This window comes from Equus caballus, unplaced genomic scaffold (assembly GCF_041296265.1).
Source record: "Equus caballus isolate H_3958 breed thoroughbred unplaced genomic scaffold, TB-T2T haplotype2-0000437, whole genome shotgun sequence".
Classification (NCBI taxonomy): Eukaryota; Metazoa; Chordata; class Mammalia; order Perissodactyla; family Equidae; genus Equus; species Equus caballus.
This window is the reverse complement of record NW_027222394.1, coordinates 1,761,273-1,776,202: the sequence shown is the minus strand read 5'-3', so window position 1 is coordinate 1,776,202 and position 14,930 is coordinate 1,761,273. Positions and strand designations below refer to the sequence as shown.

At 35.6% G+C, this 14,930-nt stretch overlaps 1 pseudogene; it reads right to left on the bottom strand.

Moving 5' to 3' along the window:
• Positions 1–14,930, bottom strand: part of LOC138922985 (regulator of DNA class I crossover intermediates 1-like) — an 86,032-nt pseudogene that overhangs the window by 54,924 nt on the left and 16,178 nt on the right.

Sequence of the window (14,930 nt, the reverse complement as noted above, 5' to 3'; positions counted from 1 at the left end):
AGACATTACAGTACTAGCAACTATCACAGATAATTCAAATCATCTTTTTCTTCATCATCTTACATTCTCCTCATGAAAGGGGCCCTACAAATTTTGCTTTATTTATTTATTTATTTTTTTTTAAAGATTTTATTTTTTCCTTTTTCTCCCCAAAGCCCCCCAGTACATAGTTGTGTATTCTTCATTGTGGGTTCTTCTAGTTGTGGCATGTGGGACGCTGCCTCAGCGTGGTCTGATGAGCAGTGTCATGTCCGCGCCCAGGATTCGAACTAACGAAACACTGGGCTGCCTGCAGCGGAGCGCGCGAACTTAACCACTCGGCCACGGGGCCAGCCCCGAAATTTTGCTTTATTTTTTGATTCCTTCAAAACTCCCCTAACCCCTAGACTGTATCAGTTGCTATATTACACTTTCCCATAGCACTACATATGTTCTCTATTATAGCACCTACCATAGTTTACTGTACTTGATTAACTCTATCTCCCTCACTAGATTTTTAAACTTTAGATGCAGCAGCCTTGTCTCTCCTTATAGACGATATAACTATTTTGACCGCTTAGTACTTTTAGTTATGATCCTTTTCCAGGAAATGCTTTTTACACATGCACAAACTACAGAGTTGCAGTGGAGAGCTTCTATCTTCTTATATAACCCTGCTTCCCTGGAAAAAATAATTGGTTTAGTGGCAACCACCTGCCACTCAATAATGGTATTACACCCCTCTGGTTATAAGTAATTGTTCCAGCGCTGAGACCTGACACCAGCAGAGCAAGGCAACCTCCTTCCAGCGGAATTAAAAAATTCAGAATCAGAGAAGCAGCTCTCAGTATTTCCCTGGTGGTGAAATTGGAGAGATGAGCAATGTCAGTTCATAGTGGGGTTTTTTTGGATTTTATTTTTCCTTTTTCTCCCCAAAGCCCCCTGGTACATAGCTTCTAGTTGTCAATGTTAGTTTTTTAATGTCACATTTTAAGCTTCATTGATGAAGACAGTCTGAGAGAATAAAACTAGTATCTGAAGTGAAAAAGAATCTTGGTAGTATTCAATTTCCTGACTCAAGCAGTCTCTGAGGCCCAGAGGCACCACTACCCTTCCTTTCAGTTAAGTGTCTTAGTCCGTTCAGGCTGCTGTAACGGACTACCATAGACTGGGTGAACTATACAAAATAGAAATTTATTTCTCAGTTTGGAGGCTGGGCAGTCCAAGATCAAAGTGCTGGCAGATTCGCTGTCTGGTGAGGGCTCGCTTCCTGGTTCACAGACAGCTGTCTTCTCCCTGTGTCCTCACACAGTGGTAGAGGTGAGAGAACTCTCTGGGGTCTCTTTTACAAGGGCACTAATTCCATTCATCAGGGTCCACTCTCCTGACCCAATCACCTCCTAAAGGCCCAACCTCCTAATATCACATCAACATATGAATTTTGGGGGCACACAAACATTCAGTCCACAACATTAAGTAAGTAAATATATATTTTTCAAGTTTCTGTAATTTGCAGTCATGAGTCCTAACTAATAAAATCTTGCTTTGGTAGAGGAGGAAAAATCTTTTCTCTCTACCCTTCTAAATTATCAGCTGGGGGCCTGTAACAAAAGACAGATTAACAAGAGAAAAAGCATACAAATTTATTTAATATAAGTTTTATGTGGAAAACTTTGTAAGGAAATGAAGACCCAAAGTGGTTAAACCTGAGCATTTTTAAGCTAGGTTTGATGAAGAGCGGAAAGTCCTGGGGAAATGGGACAGGACAAAAAGGGGTATCAGCTAAGTGTAGTAAACTGAGGGAAACAGCAAGGTCTGTTCATTAGAGTCCTCTCGGTGTTCCCTCTGCGTTGGAGATAACAACGTTCCTTTTCTTGGGGTATAGCGAGGGCACCTCTCACATGAAAATCCTTCCTGCACATGCTGCTTCCTCAAATTCCTCAGCTCAAAATATTCAATATGCCAAGGTGCCTTATTTTTTGGTAGTGTGGGGGATCAGAATTGGCCACCCCAAAATGTGTCTCTTTGGCATGAGGATTATTTGGGGCTGATTACTTTTAAGAAACTGCAGACAGGCGAGAAGCTCTGAAAAGTAGAAGCTACCCTCTGTAAAACACATTTACATTTGTAAGGGAAATCTCCATTTGTAAAGGTAACTCCCTCTCTGTACCAGGAAGAGGGGGGATGTCCTTATGTCCAGAAACTCCTATCAAGGCAGAAGGCAAGGACTTAAATCCGCATAATAACCTTTCTCTTGTTTACTGTCCTTTTCTGGTAATCTCCCATAACTGACTCCCTCCCACCCCCAACATGCTCCTTTGTCTTTAGCCAAAGACGGTATTTAAGATGACAACCTTAGCCAGTCTGGGAGTTAACCAGTTTTCCTGGATTTTTCCCATGATACATGTTACAAAGCTTTGTTTGATTTTCTCCTTTTATTCTGTCTCATGTCAATTTAATTCATAGCCCAGCCAGAAGAACCTACAAGAGATAGAGGAATTCTCTTCCTCCCCTACAGCAGCATGTCCTGCCCCTGTTATTTTCTGTTCTACATCCAGAATCCAATACAATACTTAGGGTAAGTACTCAAAAAACATATGTTCAATGTATGAATGAAAACAGAGTGAGGGAGAAAGGAAATATATAAAGTTAAATACATCACTGGACAGCCACATGTAAAAGAATTAAACTGGAACCCTATCTTACACCATACACAAAAGTCAACTCAAAATGGATTAAAGACTTAAATACAAGACCTGAAACCATAAAACTCCTAGAAGAAAACATAAGGAATAAGCTCCGTGACATCAGTCTTCATGATGATTTTCTGGATTTGACACCAAAAGTAAAAGGAATAAAAGCAAAAATAAACAACTGGTCCTACATCAAACCAAAAAGCTTCTGTATAGCAAAGGAAACCACCAACAAAATGAAAATGCAATCTAAAGAATGGGAGAAAATACCTGCAAATCATATTGTCTGATAAGGGATTAATATTCAAAATACATAAAGAGCTCATACAACTCAATATCAAAAAACAAGAATCGATTAAAAAATGAGCAGAGGACCCTCTGAACAGACATTTTTCCAAAGACGACATACAACTGAGCAACAGGTACATGAAAAGGTGTTCAACATCACTAATCCTCAGGGGAATGCATTCAAAACCACAATGAGACATCACCTCACACCTGTTAGAATGACTATCATCGAAAAGACAAGAGAGGGGGCTGACCACGTGGCCGAATAGTTGTTTGTGTGCTCCAGTTCAGTGGCCCAGGGTCCGCCAGTCCAGACCCTGTGCACAGAGCTATATACTGCTCATCTAGCCATGCTGTGGCAGCATCCAACATAGAAAAACTAGAATGACCTGCAACTAGGATATACAACTATGTACTGGGGCTTTGGGGAGAGAAAGAAAGAAAAAGAAGAAGATTGGCAACAGATATTAGCTGAGGGCCAATCTTCCTCACAAAAAGTAAAAAAAAAAAAAAAGACAAGAGGTAAGAAGTGTTTGCAAGGATGTGGACAAAAGGGAACCCTTGTGCATGGTTGGTGGGAATGTAAATTGGGGCAAGCTCTATGGAGAACAATATAGAGGTTCCTCAAAAAATTAAAAATAGAACTATCATATGATTCAGCAATCTCACTTCTGGGTATATATCCAAATAAAATGAAAACAAGATCTCAAAGAGATATCTGCACTCCCAAGTTCACAGCAGCATAATTCACAGAGCCAAAATATGGAAACAACCTCAGCGTCCATCAATGGATGAATGGATAAAGATGGTGTGGTGTGTATATGTGTGTGTGTATATATACAATGGAATATTCCTGAGCCATGAGAAAGAATGAAATCCTGCCATGTGTGACAACATGGACGGAGCTAGAAGGCATTATGCTAAGTGAAATAAGCCAGACTGAGAAAGACAAATACTGCATGGTATCACTTACATGTGGAATCTAAAAAAAAAAAAAAAGTCAAACTCATAGAAACAGAGAATAGAAAAGTGGTTGCCAGGATCTGGCGACTGGGGGATAGGGAAAGGTTGGGAAAAGGGTACTAACTTTCAGCAAAATGATGAATAAGATCCGAGGATCTAATGTAAGACATGGTGACAACAGCTGATAACACTATTACACAAATGAAGAAAAAGAACTAAATATAGCAAATATATTTACAACAGAAACTTTTATTCCTAAAGTTTATTAATAATGTATTTACTTCTACTAAAGTGTGACTACATTTACTTGTGACAACTGTCATCTGTGGAGAAACAAAAATAGCACAGAAAGGAAAAGAGGAGACACTAACAATACTGTGATCAATTTCAATCCCTTTTTATGAACTCAGTTCTTAAGCTCTGATTTTAGCACTTGTTTTAAAAATTAAATATCAGACACAAGTTTCCTTGAGAGAGAAAAAATTACTCTGATTAAACTTTTTATTTACTTGAAGAATCAAAGTGCAGGCCAAAATGAACTTTATTTTGAAGTATTAGACTACTATAGTTAACATCCCAAGAATGTCTAAGGAATTCAAGTTATGAGATAGGAAACTAATCATTGAGGCAAAAACTTGTTCAGCTCTTCCTTTCAAACAAATTCTCCAAATAGGATAAGACAGTAAAGATATTTATTCCCTGCTCTTTAGCCAAACTTTGGTAACTATCTGCCTAGACAAAATAACATAATAATTGAAACAACGCTATAAGTTTAACCATACCTTATAAAATTAATTTTATATAACACACCACCTAAAAAAAAATAAATGGATTAAACAATAAAACATTTTAAGCAGAGACTAACAAAGCTTCTAATTTAAGAGGGCAATCAAGTTTTAAAATTACTTTCCACATCCTTTGAGTTCTAAAATTACAAAATTATTGGAAAACTAAACATTATGATCACATCAGACTCAAAACAAAATGTTACTGGAGAGGCTGACTTACCAGGTCTTTTCTTCTGGCAAGATATCTGATTTACCATATACAGGTTAAGGAGGTCTAAACTGACAGCAGAATTTTTGACAGGGGATAAAACTCCCCGTAATTTCATTTTTGATTTTAACCTTTTCTTTTCAAAATATTCCTAAAAAAATTAAAAATAAAAAGTTCTTCTAGCAACCATATAGTTTCAGGCAGAATCATCAATAATAAAAAGCAATAATGCTATTAAATAATTGACTTGATATTTTTTATATTTCTGTGACACCTCCTTTACATGTTTACATGTAAATTAAAATGAATCATGATAACTTGTAGTTTGCCCAAAGACTCTAAATTACAGCTTCTTATAATCTTTCTTTTGTTAAGCGTAATGCCTTTAAAACAGAACTGTATAAAGCCATTCCCAGGTATCAAAAGATTAAAAAAAATTATCTGAATGTGGAACGTTTTTAAAAACCTGATAAAACAAATGCGATAGGCTAAAAACTTGTTTTTCTGCAAAGTATGCTATACCACAGATATAAAAAGCCTAAAGATACGCATAGCTGTGTGCCAATAAAAGTCAACTGAAATGAGAAGAGAAAAACAAAAAGAAGCTATGTGAGAACTTATCTGCAGCCAAAGCTAACTTAATTCTGTTATCTCCCCATGACTCCTAGATTTTCTTTTATACCAGACTTGTAAATAATTATCATTTTTCATTCAGTATTTATTTCTGATTGAGCAGAATTATTCTTATTTTCATTCTTTTTCTCTCAGATTACATCCTTAATTTAAGAAGTTCAAAGGCATTTGTTCAAAATTTGTTTATTGAGCAACTAATATGTATTAGACACTATAACAAATTGTGAAAACATCTTCTTCACTATATAACTCATAACACAATGGCATAAACGTGATTATAAATGTGAGATATAAAAAGTGAAAAAAGTCCAAGATGGTAAAAAATTTAATGCAAGAGGAAGTATCATTTTTCCAAGAAGTTAAGGTTTTATCACATTAATATTTCAGAATATTAATAATAGACTTTTAAGATTCTAAAAAACATAAGAACTGTAAGAGACTTGCCAGCTATCAAGCAAAAAAGTAAATGCTGCATTTTTATGCAAACTTAACCACAGATAAAAAAGTGTTTCGTTTGAGTGATGTGCAGCTCCACATTGGGGCTTCTTTAAAAAGATCACACTATGGTCAGCAATGAAATGACAGAACCTTCAGGATGTAAATATTTTTCCCCTTTGAAAAACATGACTCTGGATCATATAATTGACAGTGTCTTGGAATTAAGATATTATTTCCTAAGGCACTGTACTCTGTGAAGGATAAGACCATAATCAGAAAGAGAATGACACAAACAATTACAACTGAGCATCAGGAGTATGTAAACTACAGGTAGATGTGGGGAGAGTTGGCAGAGGGAGGGCAGGAGGAGAGGGAAGCTTTCTTAGAAAATGACTTTTTTCTAAGATAGATGGATGAGTCAGAGTTAGCCAGAGTGTGGGAAGATAATGTTCCAGGAATGAAGAAGAACAGTACAAACACTGTGTATGAAGGGAGCAAGCCTTTACTCCAGGGGACACGGCTGAAGAGGTTGAACCCTCATAATCTATCCATCATGATAACCTCTGATCTTTCTTTTCCTAGAGAGAACAAAGGTATGTAACTAATTTACCTGACAAGGTTAGGCTCAACTTTTTTTGGGGGGGTAACTTTTGCAGACAATTTCACTATTTTATTATTTGATATCAAATAAACAATAAATTCAAAACACATTTCCAATCTTTTTAGCACATTATCAAAGTTGTTAGGACAGTTAGACCTCCACATACAATTCCTATGGGGATATCTAAGACAAGCAAATCTTTATTTAGTAAAAAATGTACTAAAGCATGAGTATAAAAGACAGATTGTTAAAATATTTAAAATATGTTATATGTATAGTTATGACTTCCAATGGCTTTTGGTGACATATTTCATATTATAGGATATCAAGTTTATTTCTAAATATTTTTTGTGTGGTATTTTAACTTTTTATTAAGATTATGATAGTTTACAACCTTGTGAAATTTCAGTTGCACATTATTGTTAGTCATGTTGTAGGTGCACCACTTCACCCTTTGTGCACTCCCCTCACCCCCCCTTTCCCCTGGTAACCACCAATCAGTTCTCTTTGTCTATATGTTTAACTTCCACCTATCAGTGGAGTCATACAGAGTTCGTCTTTCTCTATCTGGCTTATTTCACTTCACATAATACCCTCAAGGTCCATCCATGTTGTTGTGAATGGGACGATTTTATCCGTCTTTATGGCTGAGTAGTATTCCATTGCGCGCGTGCGCGTGTGTGTGTGTGTGTGTATACATATACATACGTGTGTGTGTGTGTGTGTATACATATATATACCATATCTTCTTTATCGAACCATCAGTTGATGGGCACTTAGGTTGCTTCCACATCTTGGCTATTGTAAATAATGCTGTGATGAACATAGGGGTGCATGGGACCTTTGGAATTGCTGACTTCAAGCTCTTTGGATAGATACCCAGTAGTGGGATGGCTGGTTCATAAGGTATTTCTATTTTTAATTTTTTGAATAATCTCCGTACTGTTTTCCATAGTGGCTGCACCAGTTTGCATTCCCTCCAACAGTGTATGAGGGTTCCTTTTTCTCCACAAACTCTCCAACATTTGTCACTTTTTGTTTTGGTTATTTTTGCCATTCTGACAGGTGTAAGGTGATATCTTAGTGTAGTTTTGATTTCCATTTCCCTGATGATGAGTGATGATGAGCATCTTTTCATGTCTATTGGCCATCCGTATATCTTCTTTGGAGAAATGTCTGTTCATGTCCTCGGCCCATCTTTTGACTGGGTTGTTTGATTTTTTGTTGTTAGGCTCAACTTTTTTTAACAAGTCTCATTTGGTAGAGACAAGTAAAAAATAATTAGAAGATAAATAGAAAACTTCCAGAAGACAATCAAATTTTAAATTGAAAATAGACATTTAAAAGGAGCAGCCAGGGAGACAAATAAAATCTTAAGAACGTGTCAAAGGAAGCAAGGGAAGAGCTTGTTTCAAGATGAAGGGAACGGGCAGCAGTTCTCTGAAAGAAGACTGTTCACTTCATGAAGTGCTAAATAAAGTTTGTATCACCAAAACAAAAAAGATGAAGGTTATGGAAAAGCAGATGATGACACATTAAAGTATATGAAAAATATCTTTGGAATTGAATAACATAAAGTTCAAATTTTTTTATTGAATTTTAGTTAACATAGAACATTATGTTAGTTTCAGGTGTACACGTAGTGATTTGACATTTACACACATTACGAAATAATCACTACAATGATTCTACCAACAATCTGTCACCAAAGTCATTATAATATTATTGACTATATTCCCTACATTGTATATTATACCCCCATGGTTTATTTACTTTATAACTGAAAGTTTGTACTTCTTAATCCCCTTCACCTATTTTGCCCAACCTACCACCAGCTTCACCACTGGCAATGACCAGCCTGTTCTCTGTGTCTATGAGTCTGTTTCTGTTTTGTTTGTTCATTTGTTTTGTTTTTTAGATTCCACATATAAGTGAAATCAGATGATATTTATCTTTCTCTGTCTGACATATTTCACTTGGAATAACACCCTCTATATCCATCCATGTTGTTACAAATGACAAGATTTCATTCTTTTTTACGGCTAATATTCCACTGAATAAATATATGCCACATCTTCTTTACCAATATATCCACCGATGGACACTTAGGCTGCTTCCACATCTCGGCTATTGCAAATAATGCTGCAATGAACATAAGGGTGCATATTTCTTTTCAAATTAGTGTTTTTGTTTTCTTCAGGTAATACCCAGAAGTCAAACTGCTGGGTCATATGTTAGTTTTTAATGTTTTTAGAAGCTTCCATACTGTTCTCCATAGTAGCTGCAACAGTATACATTCCCACCAAAAGTGCGCGAGGGCTCCCTTTTCTCCACATCCTCACTAACACTTGACATTTATTGTCTTTTGATGGTTTTGATTTGCATTTCCCTTAGGATTAGTGATGTTGAGCATCTTTTTACATGTCTGTTGGGCATCTGTAAATGTCTTTGGAAAAATGTCTATTCAGTTCCTCTCATTTTTTTATTGAATTATTTTTTTGATATTGAGTTGTATGAGCTCTTTATACATTTTGGACATTAACCCTTTATCAGATATATCATTTGCAAGTATATTCTCCCATTTGGTAGATTGCCTTTTCATTTTGCTGATGGTTTCCTTTGCTGTGTAAAAGCTTTTTAGTGTGACGTAGTCTCATTTGTTTATCTTTGCTTTTGTTGCCCTTGCCTGAGGAGACAGATCCAAAAAATTATTAAGACTGATGTCAAACAGTTTACTGCCTAAGTTTTCTTCTAGGAGTTTTATGGTTTCAGGTCTTACGTTTAAGTCTTTAATCCATTTTGAGTGTATTTTTACACATACCGAAAGAAAGTAGTCCAGTTTCATTCTTTTGCCTAGAGCTGTCCAGTCTTCCGAATATCATTTATTGAAACAGCTGTCTTTTCCCCACTGAATATTCTTGCCTCCTTTGTTGTAGATTAATTGACGATATATTTGTGGGTTTATTTCTGGGCTTTCTATTCTGTTACATTATCTCTGCATTTGTTTTTGTGCCAGTATCATAATGTTTTGATTATTATAGCTTTGTAGTACAGTTTGACATCTGGAAATGTGATACCTCCAGCTTTCTTCTCTCTCAAGATTGCTTGGCTATTTTGGGTCTTTTGTGGTTCTATACAAATTTTAGGATTATTTGTTCTAGTTTTGTGAAAAATACCAATGGTATTTTCATAGGGGTTGCATTGAATCTGTAGATTGCTTTGGGTAGTACGGACATTTTAACAGTATTAATTCGTGAGCACATACATCTTTCCATTTATTTGTCTTCGGTTTCTTTCATCCATGTCTTATAGCTTTCAGAGTATAGGTCTTTCTTCTCCTTGGTTAAATTTATTCCTATGTATTTTATTGTTTTTGATGCAATTGTCCTGGGAGGGTTTTCTTAATTTCTCTTTCTGATAGATCGTTATTAGTGTATAGAAACCCAACAGATTTCTGTATATTAATTTTGTATCCTGAAACTTCACTGAATTCATTTATCCTAATAATTTTTGGTGGAGTTTTTAGTGTGTGTGTGTATATATATATAAACAATATATATAAAATAAAAAGTATATATATATATTTAGTATAAAGTATCATGTCATCAGTAAACAGTGACAGTTTTACTTATTCCTTTCCAATCAGGCTGGCTTTTATTTTTCCTACTAATTGCTGTGTTAGGACTTCCAATATAATAAAAGTAGTGAGAGTGGGCATCCTTGTCTTGTTTCTGATCTTAGAAGAAATGCTTTCAGCTTTACACCATCGAATATGATATTAGCTGTGGGTTTGTCACATACAGCCTTTACTATGTTGAGGTAGGTTCTCTCTATACCCACGTTGTTGAGAATTTTTATCATAAATGGATGTCGAATTTTGTCAAAAGCTATTTCTGCATCTATTGAGATAATCATACAATTTTTATTCTTTGCTTTGTTTATGTGGCATATCACAATGACTAACGTGTGCATACTGACCATCCTTGCATGCCTAGGAAAAATCCCACTTAATCATGGTGTATGATCCTTTTAATGTATTGTTGATTTTAGTCTGCTAATATTTTGCTGAGGATTTTTGCATCTACATTCATCAGGGATATTGGCCTATAATTTTCTCTTTTTGTAGTGTCTTTGTCTGGTTTTGGTATCAGGGTAATGTTGGCCTCATAGAATGAGTTTGGAAGCATTCCTCCCTCTTCAATTTTTTGAAATAGTTTGAGAAGGACAGGTATTAATTCTTTAAATGTTTGGCAGAATTCACCTGTGGAACCATCTGGTCCTAGACTTCTGTTTCTTGGGAGATTTTTGACTACTGAGGCAATTTATTATTAGTAATCAGTCTGTTCAGATGTTCTATTTCTTCCTGATTCAGTCTTAGAAGACTGTATGTTTCTAGGAATTTATCTATTTCTTTTAGGTTGTATAATTTGCTGGCATCTAATTGTTCATAGTAATATCATGATATTTGCATTTCTGAGGTGTCAGACATAACTTCTCTTTCATTTCTGATTTTACGTATTTGGGGCCTCTTTTTTTTTCTAGATGAGTCTGGCTAAAGGTTTATCAATTACCTTTTCAAAGAACCAGCTCTTAGTTTCATTGATCTTTTCTATGGTATTTTTTCAGTTTCTATTTATTTCTGCTCTGATCTTTACGATTTCCTTCCTTCTACTAACTTTGGGTTTTGTTCGTTCTTCCTTTTCTAGTTCCTTTAGTTGTAAGATTAGACTGTTTATCTGAGATTTTTCTTACTTCCTTAGGTAGACATGTATCATTTACTTGCTCTTTGATTTCTTCAATGACACACTGGTTGTTAAGCAGCATGTTGTTTAGACTCCATGTTTTGTTATTTCCAGTTTTCTTCTTGTAGTTGATTTCTAGTCTCATACCATGGTGCTCAGAAAAGATGTTTAATATGATTTCAATCTTCTTCAATTTACTGAGACTTGTTTTGTGGCCTAACATATGCTCTATCCTGGAAAATGTTCCGACCGACTTGAAAAGATGTGTATTCTGCTGTTTTGGGATAGAACGCTCTGCATATATCTAGTAAGTCCATCTGGTCTAATGTGTCATTTAAGACCAATATTTCCTTATTGATTTTCTGTCTGTATGATTTATAAAGTTCAATTTTGACACTAGTAAGAGCTGTACAGTGAAGTGGACCAAGGAACAAATGGGAGATGAGAGTGAAAGGGCATAGCAGGAAAGAGAAAGGACCCAGAGACACCTTTACTTGTCTAATAGGAGAAAATTCAGTATGTGTAAATATCAATGGAAAGCGGAAGTAAATGGAATCCAGATCACAGACAGAGAGACCTTCCTTTGATCAGAGGGAATTACTTCTGTAGTTAGAGGAGGGAAAGAGAAGATGGATGAAGAAGGAAGGTGGTTTATAGAACTGGTGGTAGAAATTTGAGATAATTCTCATCTGATAGCTTCTATTTCCTCTGAACTATGATACAAGGTCATTTAACGAGCATGAAGGGATAAAGAATAGTGTTGGGAAAGAGAGGTTTGGGGAGGTAAAGGAAGGTATGAAATTTTCAAAGAAGAGAAAAGTGACACGATTAGAGATCAACACCTTGGGAAGAGCCATGTGTCTTTCCCTTTCTGACAAATATTCAAAAGAATGATCCAGATAGAGTTAGATTACTTTTTAAAAACAGTCTTGGGACAGCCTTCATTCATAGTTTATTTATTATTGAGTGTCTATGTTATTGCTAGAGACAGTTCAAGGCACAGGAGATAGAAAATGAACAAACGTGGTAAAATCCTTCTTCTCATGAAGATATTTTAATGGGGGGACAGAATAAACAAATTTCTAAGAAAATATAGGATTACGAAAGAGTGACAAATTAAAGAGGGTAAAGGAGAGACAGCATTTGGAGGGCAGGGAGCTATTTAGATGTAGTGATCAGAGAAGGCCAATCTAAGAGGACATACTTTTGCTGAGACTCAAATGTTGACAAGCCAGACATGCAAATATCTCGAGGGAGACTATTCCAGACAAAGAACAGTGGCAGAAAGAAGGTCAGTGTGGCTGAAATAAAATGAATAGGACAAGTAGTAAGAAACAAGGTCAGAGAGGCAGGCAGGGTGCAGATCCTTCTGGTTCTTTTAGACTTTGGTAAAATCAGATTTCATTCTAAGAGCAATGAAAAGCAATTGAGGCTTTTAAGCTGGGGAATGATAAATTCTGATTTGTGCCTTTAAAAGATCATACTAACCACTGTGTCACAGACTACAAAGGAGTAAAAGATAAAGCAGAAAAACAGTGATAAATTCAATTACATTAAAATTAAGAACTTTTCTTCAAAGACAGGATTGAAAAACTAAAATTAAAAGCCAAAGGACAAATATACCTGACAAATAATTCCTAAATACATAGACACAATAAGAAAAAGACAAACAACTCAAATAAAAAATGAAAAAACTACTTGGAAAAGTACCTGACAAAAGAGGAAACCTGAATGACAAGATAGTCAGTCTCATTAGTAATCAAGGAAATACAAGTTAAATTTACAATGAAGCATCAATTCACTGAGTTAACAACTATCCTGCTTTCATAATAATCACTCCCTTGCTTTTCTTTAAATTTTACTACCTTCGAACATATTTTTTCTGTTTTGGAACTTTTCGTACACGGAATCTTACTGCTTGTATTCTTCTGTGAGTTGCTTTCTTTATCCAACTTTATGTTTTTGAGATTCATCCACACTAATTACGCGTAGTTGAAACATTTTCACTGCTCCATCATTACTTGGGTATGCCACTATTTGCTTAACCATTTTACTGCTAATGGACATTTGGGTGGTCCCCTTTCCTTCCTCCTCCCCGTCCTTCTTTCTCTCTTTCTCCTCCTTCTCTCTCTTTTTTTTGTTTGCTACTTAACAACAACAATATCCAAACAAGCTTGTACATGTCTCAAAGTTCACAAGTGGAAGAGTTTCACTCAGATATATACTGCTGAGCTGTAATGTACATACGTGCTCAACTTTACTGTGTAATGATCAATGTAATTAAAAAACAAAAAAAGGTGGTAGGTTATAAGGCCATTATACTACTCTAGGCAATAAATGATGACGATTTGAATCAGGGTGCTAATAGTATAGGTAGTGAGAAGTTATCAGACTTGGGATACATCTTGGAACTAGAATGACAACAAGAATCAACAAGGTCCTTAAGTCTCTGCCTAAGCAAAATGGTTGGTTATCAACCTATCTACAAGGTTGAGAAGGCTAAAGGAAGAGAGTCTTCCAATTTCACTTAGTTATTACCCTTGGAAAAATGCTTTAGAAGATCACTTTTTTCATAAAGCTAACACAAATAAACATATTCTCTTTACCTTTTGCTTTCTCCTTTCCTGCTTGATCAGAACCCTGGTCCTGAAAAAGGAAACAGGATAAAAAACACAATGATTAAAGAAATGGTCTCTAAAATGATTGTTGAGCCAGCCTGGTGGCAAACTGGTTAAGTTCACATGCTCCACCTTGGTGGCCCAGGGTTCCTGGGTTCAGATCCCAGGCACGGCCCTACACACTGCTCATCATGCCATGCTGTGGCAGCATCCCACATACAAAATAGAGGAAGATTGGCACAGATGTTAGCTCAGGGACAATGTTCCTCAAGCAAAAAGAGGAAGATGGGAACCAGATATTAGCTCAGGGCCAATCTTCCTCACCAAAATAAATACATAAATAAAATAAAATGATGTCATTTTAGTTGAATTAAAGATTTGGAATTAAAATCTAAAAGTATAGTGATAATTATGCTATTTTATGAAAAGAAACTATGAAAATGTTCTCAAATGTTATAGTATATACTGTTTCACAAAATTTTCTTAGATAGAAAATCCAAGAGCTAATAAGAAAGACTCTACACCTATCATTAATAATGAAGCATAAAATACATCTGAATTATAAAATCAAGATAAGCAAAGAGAAATCAATGCATTGGCAAGGAGGTACCACTGAAACATTCTCATATGATAGCACTATTCTTGGTCAATGCTGCCATTTTAATTTTCCTTGTATTTCAATATTCTACTTCTATCAACAGGAAGTAGAGAAAGGACCAAAATCTATATAGGATTGAAAGAAATGTTAAGTTTATTATTAGAGCAATTCAGTTACATTACTATATCAGCTATGCATACTTGAAATCTCATAACTTCTTTAAAACACAGCTAGCTTTTATGGATGTGCTTCACAACTATGATCTCTGTGCCAAACACTGCAACGAATCCCATGATAGTGCAATATTTAATGGTTATAAATTATTTGCTCTATTAATAATAGTAGAATGCCATAAAACATTCATGACAAGATAAGCGGATA